Source organism: Athene cunicularia (assembly GCF_003259725.1).
Source record: "Athene cunicularia isolate RWA chromosome 1 unlocalized genomic scaffold, athCun1 chr1_part2, whole genome shotgun sequence".
NCBI classification, from domain to species: domain Eukaryota; kingdom Metazoa; phylum Chordata; class Aves; order Strigiformes; family Strigidae; genus Athene; species Athene cunicularia.
In genome coordinates, this window is record NW_020799092.1 from 7,784,316 (window position 1) to 7,797,005 (window position 12,690).

General features: G+C 46.5%; 1 long non-coding RNA gene across 1 annotated transcript in view; it reads right to left on the bottom strand.

Annotated features, from left to right (window-relative positions):
* LOC113491315 overlaps positions 1-12,264 on the bottom strand; it is a 17,832-nt gene extending 5,568 nt beyond the window's left edge. Inside the window, exons 1-2 of the long non-coding RNA XR_003400377.1 lie at positions 11,947-12,264; positions 5,707-5,711 (exon numbers count right to left, since the gene is read on the bottom strand). This is a non-coding gene — a long non-coding RNA (uncharacterized LOC113491315). The remainder of the gene's footprint in view (positions 1-5,706; positions 5,712-11,946) is intronic.
* Between the last annotated feature and the right edge of the window lie 426 nt (positions 12,265-12,690).

Below are 12,690 nucleotides of genomic sequence, written 5' to 3' on the forward strand. Positions count from 1 at the left end.
ATCCTATACTATGGCATCCCCTTACAAATACAAACTGATAATGGGTCCCATTTCCAAAATAAATTTGTACAGCAATATGCAGAGCAGCATAACATTCAATGGATCTTCCATATCCCATACTATCCACAGGCTGCGGGATTAATTGAATGAATGAATGGGCTTTTGAAAGAGCAGTTAAAAAAGCTGGGAAAGGGAAACCTATCCCGATGGAGATCTAACCTCACAGGTGTGCTCCACACCCTCAACAATAGACCCATCAGGGAGATGGAGACACCCTTGATGCATATGACTATGCCCAAATCTGCAAATAAAGCCTCTAATGGCAATTGAAACTTTAACCTACTGGGAAATGGTTCCAGGTGCAATGGCCCCCTACCGGGCCACTCCAGAGGCTGCTGGGCTAGATCTTTATGCATTAGAACTGGTAAAGATAAATCGAGGCCAGAGATCTTCTAGATCTTGTGTGGCACCACCAGGAATATGAAATCACTCCTGTGACAAATGTATTCAACCTGAATGGGCAGTGTACAGGCTGGAATACCAGTTGATGCTGAACTGTGCTGAGCAGATGACATCAGCTTCAGATCCACAGTCACACTGATCTTCCAATGAAAAAGACCACAACAGTGAAATATATGAAGAGAAGCAGCTGAGATGACTGTGGCAGTGTCTGTAGCCAAATACGAGATAAAGATGTCACACTTAGAGATTGTGTGAGGGCTGTGGTCCACCCATATGTCAAGGGGCCAAGTGAAATGCTGGGGTTTCAGCCCCAAGCCCCAAATTAAGGTTGACATAGGGGTGATTCCCACAGCCCTTCACAAAGGGGGGGTGAGTTTGCCTTTAAGCTTCTGGCTGACCTTGCAGGGAGAGCCATTAGGTAAATGAGCCCCAGGTGTCCCACATTAAGTAAACAAGGGTCAGGTGTCCCACTTGGGGATAAAAGCTGGGACCCCTTGCAGGAAGGGGCAGTGTCTGTCTGTGAGGTGGATGCACTTTGCAGAGTTCCCTGTTGGGGAAGGACCTCCTGCCTCCCTGGGACTGGGCTCTAGTCAGGTCTGGCTTTTGTAAACGTGGGCTGTGTAGAGATTCAGTATGTGGCTTCCTTGGTCTCATGTGTTTGGTTTGTTGACTGGGTTGTCTCCTGTTCCTTCTATGGGAAACTGCATTTCACCATTTATTCCACCCGTTATTGGGGTCAGTGGGATTGCTGTCAATTATGTATAATCTGACTTGTTTGTACCCCCAGTGCTCACCCATGTACTGACCCTTTTGTATCAAAGACAATTTAGTGATTGGTTCATCTTTATGCTGGCTGTGTCCTTTATGCTAGGCCTAATAATTGGCAAAACAATGGTGCAGGTGTGTGACTGATCAACAAGCCCCTACAATGGAAGAAAGCCTGGAGAAGATGGGCACAGGCTCATGAGTTTCAGGGAAGGATAGAGGGAATGATGATAGCTGTTGTAACAAATGCTGACCATAGCTCAACAAAATGGGGACTAAAGGGTGGCCTTTGTTTCAGATAAATGGCTGTGTAAGTTGAATGGATCAACAATGGATTGTTCCCTGAGTTAATCAAAAAGATATGAATGTCTTCCTGAGCTAGCCAGATCAGTAGGAGAGGGAGGGAACTGGATATGTGGCTTGGGCCAAAATGAATTTTGAAGAGAGCTCCGGGCTTGAGGAGGCTATTAGTCAAGAAACATAGGGTTTGTTCTTTTCCCTAGTAACAATATTTACTGTAGCTTAGCAGACAGAGGATTAGCATAGTATGGTAAGAAGGTAGCAGTCAGCCTTGAGACATGAAGTAAAGAGGTAACAAGAACAGCTTGGAGCGGCTGTCTGGCTGAGACCGGTTTTGTGGTGTAGGGCCTGGCCAACTCAGCATTCTATGTGAAAGGTGGTAAGTACATGGTGAGGAAGACTGTGAGCCTTCCTCTGGAAGACCACCAGGAGACAATACGCAGGCATTTTAGAACTGTTGACACAAGCGTTTTGAACTAACTCCACCTTAGTTATGCATATATATGTTTGTATTGTGTAACCCTATGAATATGTATATCTATGTGAGAGACAAAAGCCAGGCCTGCTAGAAACACAGACTGAGAAAAACAGTCTGAGAAAGAGATAAAAGTTGAGGCCCTCTGAGTTAAGGAATGTCTCAAACACAAGATGAAACTATAGTCACAGGGTGGATGGTGTAGAGGCTGAAGCTGATAAGGCTGCCTGAATAACACAAGATGCAGCTGGAGGAGGGATCCCTGTGGAGACAGGACAGTTCTGCTCTGGGGCACCTGGCCAGATTTCAAGGGCCATCTGTCTGGTGAATGACCCTTCGCTTCATTTTCCATGAAATGCATATTAGACCTGACTCCCCTCAATATGCTGATGAAGACTAACATGATCATGCTAATGACATCATCCCATGAAACATCTTACCTCTCCCCATATGTGGGATATGTAGGTATGTGGGTCAACCTAGGGGATGGGACCCAAGGGAAAGTGTGTATAAATCAAGGGTTGGAAAGGGGGGGGAGGCCTGTAGAGTGCAGTGAAGATGACAGATGCCTCCTTGAACCCTTTCTGGTGGGATCAACACAGAAACCCAGACTGGTGATCTCTATTCCCCTATTCCCTCTGTCTCTCCTTTCCTTTTTGCCCTTTTTTCCTTCACTAGCATTAAGAAATGCAAGGTATACTGTATTGCTTGCCACCATCCACTATATACTTAGCCAATGAGTACAATGTTCAATTAGCTCAATTAGTACATCGTGGGTAGTAAATAAATGTTTGGACTTTGGGACTTGTCTCACCATTGTCCACTCCATTGGAGATTTGTGAATCTGAGTCATTTGTCTCCTTCATCTGAGCGGGAGCTGACAATCTACGCTATAGAAACTTCTGGTAAAATGTGCTGTTGGTGTGCAAGCTTTTAGGAGCAATCCCCTTGCACCCTGGCACCAGGATAAACATACCTGCTTTATAACTCTTGGGGAGCTGTGGAGTTTGTTTCTGCAGGTCAGCTCCAACTCTTGTACTCCTTCCCAGCAGCTGGGGATGCCCAGCACTGTGATTGTGAGCATATAGAGACCAGTAATAGGAATCATGTTTGTACTGTGATCAAGCTTTAGACTGCAATTACTATGTTATGCTTCTGTTGTGCTTTTGGTCATTGCTGCATCACTCTGCTAAATCAAACCACTGTGTAATGTCAAGTATCTTCTAACAAGTAAATCTGATTATTAAAACATTTAAACCTTTCTCATGTGGAATATCTAAAAACTTGGTCAGAGAGTACTGGACTCTGACATGGTCCAGCTCTGTAAGGGCTGGTCTCTCATTTGTACAGGTTAGGGGGGTACACAACTGGCCCCTTGATGGGCATCCTAGTGATATCTCCAGGAAATTTTCTACTCTACTCATTCTAAACTATGACAGGGTAAGCCACTGATTTAAAAGTGTTGTGATCAAAAGAAGGAACCAGGAGATAAGGGAGAGAGTTACTCCAGCTTTATATAAACAGTGCATGTCTGGTTAATGCAAAAAAGACTGATAGGAGGGGAACATCCTATCCCAGGAGGTGCCACATGATGGATGATTGAGAAGAAAAGCAGCAGTAAATGGGGAAAGATAAAGATGTGGGGGTGGTGGGAGATGAGACTGACCACTGACCCGTTTTAAGACCAAGATGAAAGGAAGTTGCTGTAAGTGTACTTGAAATTACAAGATCTTTTGCCCTTGTTAATGTATAGAAACCAGTAAAGTAGGATGTTTAGTTTTAATGTTAACCATCACTTGTGTTTTACTAGCTTTTATTTTTCTCGTATTTTACTGCAATGTATATAATTTCATTTATACTCTTTTCCTAACTACCCTCTGTAGTCTTACCCACTTGTAAAATGTTTTGAAACCTGTAACTCCTTGCCTAGTGGGGATAAAACAGGCCTTGGACAGTGAAGGGAGGTTGATGCAAGTATACGTGTAATTACAGGACCTCCTGCCCTCGTTAATGTATAGAAACCGGTAATGTTATTTTTTTATGCAATACATACAACTTCATTTATATTCTTTCCCTAGCTACCCTCTGTAGTCTTACCCATTTGCAAAATATCTTGAAACCTGTAACTCCTTGCCTAGTGGAGGTAAAACAGGCCTTGGACAGTCTGGTAAACTCCCTGAGTACATTACTGATAACAGGAACCTAAAAATGAAAGATAAGCACCTGAGAAGATGCTAGTGTCAAGATAAGTGACTGGAAGCCAGTTGAAACTAACCACCTTGAAGCAAAGAGGAGCAGAAGGACAGATGAGCTAGCTCTATGACCATATATGGACATAGGAAGCCCAAAATTCAGCTAGTGGACAGTGTGAGGAAGTCTATGTGGACCCCCAGGAAGATGGGGGGGGAAGACCCTCACTCTATTTTTACTATGCATGCTCAGACTATGTAAAAGAATTCTAAGAACTCATTAGCATAAGACTACCTTTTCCAGGGAATCTGATGAATATGTATGCTTTTTGTGTATATTAGTCAGAGGGTTTTGTTAGTAGTTGGAGCACTCATAGTGGAGCAATTCTGTGCTGCCCAGTGCTGCAATAAAGAATACCTGCTTAACAATTATATTGGATTCTGACTGTTCAGTTAACCTCTTTGTTTCAACAGTGTGGTAAACTCCCTGAATATATAGTACATCCCTGATAACAGGGACCTGAAAAAATGCAAGACAAGCTCTTGAGAAGATGCCAGTGTCAAGGTAAGTGACTGGAAGCCAGTTTAAACTAAACACCTTGAAACAGGAGCTGAAGGATGGATGAGGCAACTCCATGAGCATATATGGACATGGGAAGCCCAAAGTTCAACTAGCAGATAGTGTGAGGAAGGCTATGTGGACCACCAAGGGGGAGAGAAGACCCTCACTCTATTTTTACTATGCATGCTCAGATTATGTAAAAGAATTCTGAGAACCCATCAGCATAAGACTACCCTTTCCAGGAAATCTGATGAATATGTATGCTTTTTGTGTATATTAGAGAGTTTTGTTAGTAGTTGGAGTGATCCCCAGTGCTGCACAGCACTGCAATAAAGAGTACTTGCTTAACAGTTATATTGGATTCTGACTGTTGAGTTGTACTGGGTCTGGCTGAGCTGGAACTGGTTTTCTTCTCAGAGAAATTGTGGGGACTGGGGCAATAAAAGGACTGCGTACTCCTCTCTCAGGACTCTTGTTCTCCTTTCTTGATTTTGGTCCTCCTTCCTCAGAGCTGGGACTTTGGCAGAGCTTGGAGCACTGAGACTGAGCCAACGGTCCATTGCTGGATTCATGGTGGTGGTAATTAATCTTGCTGCATCTCTACCATGTGTTTTGCTTAGAGATTCTGACTTTTCCTTTCTTTTCTCTGTCCTAATGCTATTATCAGTTGTTATGGAAAATAAAGTTCACAAGGTTGTACAGCATCTAAACTCGTTTGTGTCTTAATTTCGCTCTTGGGATCATTCAAGAACCCTCCCCGATATTGGATTGGGACAGAGGCAGAAGTGTTTGGGAAAGGAAAAAGAGTAATTCAGATTCTTCTGAGAGCTGGGTTTGCCATAAAGAAAAGCAAAGTCAAGGGACCAGCACAAGAGATTCAGTTCTCGGGGGGAAAAAAAATGGCAAGATGGACGCCGTCATGTGCCTATGGATGTTGTCAACAAGATAGCAACTATGTCTCTGCCTACCAACAAAAAATCCCACAAGCTTTCTTAGGACTTGTGGGATTTTGGAGAATGCGTATTCCAGGTCACAGTCGGCTTGTGAGCCCTCTCTATCAAGTAACCTAAAAGAAGAACCATTTTGAGTGGGATCCTGAGCAACAACAAGCCTTTGTGCACATCAAACAGGACATAGCTTGGGCAGTAGCTCTTGGGTCTGTTCGGACAGGCCCAGCTGTGCAAAATGCAATTTACACAGCAACTGGGGAGCATGGCCTCACATGGAGCCTCTGGCAGAAGATACCAGATGAAATTCAAGGTCAACCATTATCGAGGATCAGAAGCCCACTCTGCTCTGACTGAAAAGGAGATGCTAGCAACATATGAGGGGATTTGAGCTGCTTCAGAAGTTGTTGGTACAGAAGCAGAGCTCCTCTTGGCACCGCAATTGTCTGTATTATAGAATTGCAGAATCACAGAATTGTCTAGGTTGGAAAAGACCTTGCAGATCATCCATCTAACCATTGACCTCACACTGACAGTTCCCAACTACACCATATCCCTAAGCGCTATGTCGACCCTACTCTTAAACACCTCCAGGGATGAGGACTCCACCACTGCCCTGGGCCGCCCATTCCAATGGCTAACAACCCCTTCTGGAAAGAAATGCTTCCTAATATCCAATTGAAACCTTCTGTGGTGCAACCTGAGGCCATTCCCTCTTGTCCTATCACTTATTACTTGGTTAAAGAGGCTCATCCCCAGCTCTCTGCACTCTCAGGTAGCTGTAGAAGGCGATGAGGTCTCCCCTCAGCCTCCTCTTCTCCAGACTAAACACCCCCAGTTCCCTCAGCCGCTCCTCATACAACCTGTGCTCCAGACCCTGCACCAGCTTCGTTGCCCTTCTCTGGACACGCTCGAGTCATTCAATGGCCTTTTTGTAGTGAGGGGCCCAAAACTGAACCCAATAATAGAGTTGCAGTCTCACCAGTGCCGAGTACAGGGGTAAGATCCCTGTCCCTGATGGCCACGCTATTGCTGACACAAGCCAGGATGCCATTGGCCTTCTTGGCCACCTGAGCACACTGCTGGCTCCTGTTCAGCTGGCTGTCGATCAACACTCCCAGTTCCCTCTCTGACTGGCAGCTCTCCAGCCACTCCTCCCTAAGCCTGTAGCGCTGCTGGGGGTTGTTGTGGCCCAAGTGCAGCCCCCGGCATTTGGCCTTATTGAAACTCCTGCAGTTGGGCTCAGCCCATGGCTCCAGCCTGTCCAGGTCTCTCTGCAGAGCCTCCCTGCCCTCGAGCAGATCAACACTCCCACCCAACTTGGTGTCATCTGCAAACTGACTGAGGGTGCACTAGAACCCCTCATCTAGATCATCAATAAAGATGTTAAACAGGAGTGGCCCCAAAAACAAGTCCTGGGGGATGCCACTCGTGACTGGGAGCTAACCAGATTTAACTCTGTTCACTACAGCTCTTTGGGCCCAGCTATTCATCCAATTTTTTACCCAGTGAGGTGTGTGCCCATCCAAGCTGTGAGCAGCAAGTTTTGCCAGGAGAATGCCATGGGAAACGGTGTCAAAAGCCTTCCTAAATTCAAGGTAAAAAAACATCCACAGCTTTTCCCTCATCCAATAAGCAGGTTGTCCTGTCGTAGAAGGAGATCAGGTTTGTCAGGCAGGACCTGCCTTTCATAAACCCATGCTGACTGGGCCTGATCCCCTGGTCCTCATTATATGTATTTTAATGGCACCTGAGATGACCTGTTCCATGACCGTTCCTGGCACTGAGGTCAGACTGACACGTCTATAGTTTCCTGGATCATCCTTTCTGCCTTTCTTGTAGATGGGTGTCACATTTGCTGCTCTCCAGTCCAGTGGGACCTCCCCAGTTAGCCATGACTTGAGGTAAATCATGGAAAGCAGCTTGGCGAGCACATCTGCAAACTCCCTCAGCACTCTTGGGTGTAACCCATCTGGTCCCACAGGCTTGTGTGCATCCGAGTGGTGTAGCAGGTCTCTGACCACCTCTTCTTCAACTGTGCTGACCTCAATCTGCTTCCCCTCCCCATCTCCCAGCTCACGAGCCTGGGTGTCCAGGGAACAGCCAGTTCCACTTCTAAAGACTGAGGCAAAGTAGGTGTTGAACACTTCAGTCTTTTCCTCATCCTTAGTTACCATGTTTCTCTCTGCATCCAGTAAGGGAGGGAGATTTTCTCTACTCCTCCTTTTGCTATTAATTAATTTATAGAAACATTTTTTGTTATTCTTAACAGCTGTGCTTTGGCTCTCCTCATGTTCACCCTGCATAGCTTCACTACATCTTTATAGTCTTCATGAGAGACCTGCCCCCTCTTCCAAATGTCATAGATTCTCCTTTTGTTCTTGAGATCCAGCCAAAGGTCCCTGTTTAGCCAGGCCGGTCTCCTTCCCCATCTGCTTGTTTTTCGACACATGGGAACAGCCTGCTCCTGTGCCTTTAAGACTTCACTCCTGAAGTATGTCCAGCCTTCCCAGACTCCCATTTCTTTCAAGGCAGCCTCCCAAGGGATTTTGTTAGTCAGTCTCTTGAACAGGTCAAAGTTTGACCTCCAGAAGTCTAAGGTGACATTTTTACTAATCCCTCTCTGTTTCTTGAAGGATCAAAAATTCAATCATCTCATGATCACAGCACCCTAGACGGCCTCCAACCTTTACTTCCCCCACAAGCTCTTCTGTTCATAAGAAGCAGGTCCAGGAGGCACCTTCCCTGGTCGGCTCACTCACCAGCTGTGTGAGGAAGTTATCCTCTATACATTCCAGGAACCTCCTGGATTGCTCCTTCTCCACTGTGTTGTGTTCCCAGAAGATATCTGGGAGGTTAAGTCCCCCACAAGAACAATGGCAAGTGACCGTGAGATTTCTCCCAACTGTTTATCGAAAGCTTCATCCACCTCACCACTTTGGTTGGGGGGTCTATAGCAGACTCCCACAGCAAGAGCTGCTTTATTGGCCCTTAGCCTACTCCAAACACTCTCAACCCCGTTATCACTATACTTGATTTCTGAGCTGTCATAGCATTCTCTTACATACAGGGCCACTCCACCACCTCTCCTTCCCTGTCTATCACTCCTGAAGAGCTTGTAGCCATCGATTGCAGCACTCCAGCCATGTCAGGCATCCCACCATGTTTCTGTTATAGCTACTATGTCATAGTTCTCGTGATGCATCATGGCCACAAGCTCCCCCTGTTTGTTGCTCATACTGTGTGCATTGGTATAGATGCACTTGAGATGAGCTAATGAATCCAACATCTTTTTTTTGAGTGTGGGCCCCCTTCCCTACCAGACCCTTCTCTGGTGCTTCCATGGTTCCTAAACATCTTTCCCTTCTCTCAAATGAAGTGGCAGAGGGAGAGCCCTCACCAGTCCACCTCCTTCAAGCTTTGGCACACTTCCCTTGAGTTTATTCCTAACAGGCCTGGTTCTCTCCCTGTCCCCCCTCATATCTAGTTTAAAGCCCTGACAATAAGCCCTGCTAACTCTTGCCTCAGAATCCTTTTCCCCTCTGGACAGCTCTATCCCACCTGTCTCATTTGTCACCAGCAGACCAGGTGCCTTATAAACCTCGCTATGGTCAAAGAACCCAAAATTCCAACGGTGGCACCAGACTCTGAGCCATGTGTTAATCAGATATGTCTTCCACCCTCTATCAGTGGTTTTCCCTTCCACTTGAGGGATTGATGAAAACATGACCTGAGCTCCCAAGACTTCAATTAGCCACCCCAGTGCCTTGAAGTCCTTTTTGAGTGACCTTAGATTTCTCTCTACCATCTCATTGTTACCTGCCTGGATAACCAATAAGGGGTAGTAATCAGAAGGCTGCACCAGAGCAGTGACTTTCCTTTTAATATCTCTGGCCCAAGCCCCAGGGAGGCAGCAGACCTCCCTTTGGTATGGGTCTGGTCGACATATGGGCCCTTCCATACCCCTCAGAACAGAGTCACCCACTACAATTACCCTCTCCTTCTTACTTGAAGAAGTTACAAGTCTTGAGGCTGAGGGACAAGCAGTGGATGACTCACTAGATGGCTCCTCATTTCCATCTTCAGTTGGCTGGCCATCTAGTTCCAATGCCTCATACCTATTGTATAATGACAACTGAGAAGGTTAGGAGGGCAGAGGAGGTTTTTGCTTGCCTTTCCAAGGAAGGACCTGACTCCATTCCCCCCTGTGCCCCACATGCCCTCCTTCTGCCTGGTGAGAGGAGGGGAGGGAGTCATGTATTTCTTGTAGAGCCTCTACCTGCTGTCTTTGTCTCAGAGTATGGCTCCACCAGTCAATCTAATTTTTGTATTCTGATTGTTCTCAACCTTTCTACTTCCTCTCTCAATTCAACCACCTGCCTGAGCAGATCATTTACTTGATCACACCGCAAACAAATGGTGTCTCTGACTCCCTCTGATTCAAGTGCCAGGCTCAGGCACACTCAGCAGGCAGAGACCTGCACAGACGCCTGTTTGTGCAACACCTCTGTCTGGGTTCCCACACTCCTCATCGCTCTGCCTCTGGGCCATGTTAGGACCATGGTCTTTTCTCTAGCCAGGAGAGAACCAATCCCTGTGTGCTGTTTCTCACACGCTGTGCTCTCACTTCCCCCCAGAGCAGTTCCTTCCCTCCTCTCTCTCTCTGGAACTGATCAATTGTTTGCAGGGATCAAATATACCTTGTCCAGTGGCAGAGACTCAGCCGTGCCTTACAAGCTGCCTCGGTTCACTCACAGTAAAGTACTATCAGATCACCCTGAGCTTGGTGACCTCCCACAGGGTTCTTATCACCAAATCAATGGTAGGTGGTGTTTGTTCCACCCACGCCAACATGGAAGCCCACCCAGCTTGTTACTGAGGTGTGGGATGTGAGCTGGTCTCCTTGGTGAGTGACTGCTGGTGTGGTTATACCTCATTCAAAACAGGTGCCACTGGCCCTTGGCTCCACCCAGAGCCCACGCTGCCTCAGCTGCCCACCCACTGGCTTGACAGTCTCCTTAGAGAAGGTTAGCCATGTTTTTGGCTCCAAAAAGATGCAACCCCCCCAAAAAAAAGCTCTTTTCTCGGCCCTTTTGTGGTGAATACCCCCACTGCAGTCTTACCTGCACTGGAGTTGGTCTCCTCAGTGAGTGACCGTTAGTGTGTTTACACCATGACATTGGATGTTCAAAGGAAATATGCCTTCTATGCACCATGCAATCAGTGCTACCTGGAGTAAAGGGGTAGAGTTAATCACACAACAAGCTCGACAGGCAAAATCCAACCATTCAGGGATCCTGGAAGAGATCATGGACTGGCCAGAAGGTAGAGATTTTGGAACATTGCCTGAGGAGGTGGAGGACAACACAAGTCATTGAGGCCATTGAAGGAGAGGGTGATTCAAGTCAGTTTGCAGAAGTAAAAGTGATCCAACTGGCCCTAGAGATTGCTGAATGACAAAAGTAGCCAGGCCTGTATCTCTACATTGATTCCTGAATGGTGGCTAACACCCTGTGGGGGTGGCTACAGGAGTGGAAGAAGAACAATTGGCAGTGAAGAGTTAAAACCATCTGGGCTGCTGCATTGTGGCAGGACATCGCTGCCCGAGTGGAAAACGTGGCTCTAAAGGTACGTCATATAGATGCTCATGTGCCCAAAAGCTGTGCCACCAAAGAACATCAAAACAATGAGCAAGTAGACAAGGCGGCCAAAATTGAGGTAGCTTGGCTGGACCTGGACTGGGAGCGTAAGGGTGAGCTCTTTGTAGCTCCATGTGCCTCTGAAACTTCAGGGCATCTCGGGAGAGATGCAACGTACAGATGGGATCGTGATCAAGGGGTGGACCTGACCATGGGGGCCATCACACAGGTCACTCACGAATGTAAAACATGTGTTGCAATCAAACAAGCCACACGAGTAAAGTCTCCCTGGAACAGAGGATGATGGCTGAGTTTTCAATATGGTGAGGCCTGACAAATTGACTATATTGGACCACTGCCACGAACACGCCAAGGCAAGCGCTACATACTCACCATGGTGGAAGCAACTATGGCTTGGCTTGAAATGTACACTGTAAATCATGCCACTGCCCAAAATACCATCTTAGGTCTTGAAAGGCAAATTTTATGGCAGCATGGTACTCCTCAAAGAATCAAATCAGACAATGGAACCCATTTTCGAAATAATCTTATAAACTCCTGGGCAAAGAAACACGGCATTGAGTGAGTGTATCACATCCCTGATTACACACAAGCATCTGGAAAGATTGAAAGATATACTGGACTGTTGAAGACTATGTTGAGAGCATTGGACAATGGGGGATGGAAGCACTGGGATATAAATTTAGCAGAAGCCACTTGGCTAATTAACACCAGAGGATCTGTTAACCGTCCTGGTCCTGCCCAAACAAAATCCCTTCATACTGTGGGAGGAGATATGGTCCCAGTAGTACACACAGGGAAATGGCTGGGGAAGGCAGTGTGGATTGCTCCTCCCTTGGGAAAAGGCAAGCCCACTCATGGGATTGTTTTTGCTCAGAGGCCTGGGTGTACTTGGTGGGTAATGCGGGAGTTTGGGGCTGCTCAGTGTGTGCCTCAAGGACATTTAACCTTGGGGGGAAAGTAATCTGTGGCGTGAGTTGTATGTTGCTGGAAGTGATGGAGGAAGTAGGAACTACGAAGGGTGAATTTCACAAAGAACCAGATATGTGCAATGACTACCCAAAGCTAGCTGGTGCTGGTGTCCAACAGTCAAATATACTTCTGTCCTGAACATCTATCTTGACAGATGTGGGCCAAGTCACTGAACATCTGAAGGAGTGAAGAAAGCTTATGGAATGGATAAATGAATATTATTATGTGGGACCTGGGCTTGATGTATATGGTATGGAATAAGGGGTGGAGACTGTACTGGGTCTGGCTGACCTGGAATTGGTTTTCCCATATAGCAGCCCTCACTGTGCTGTATTTAATGTTGGGAGCTGGCAGGGTG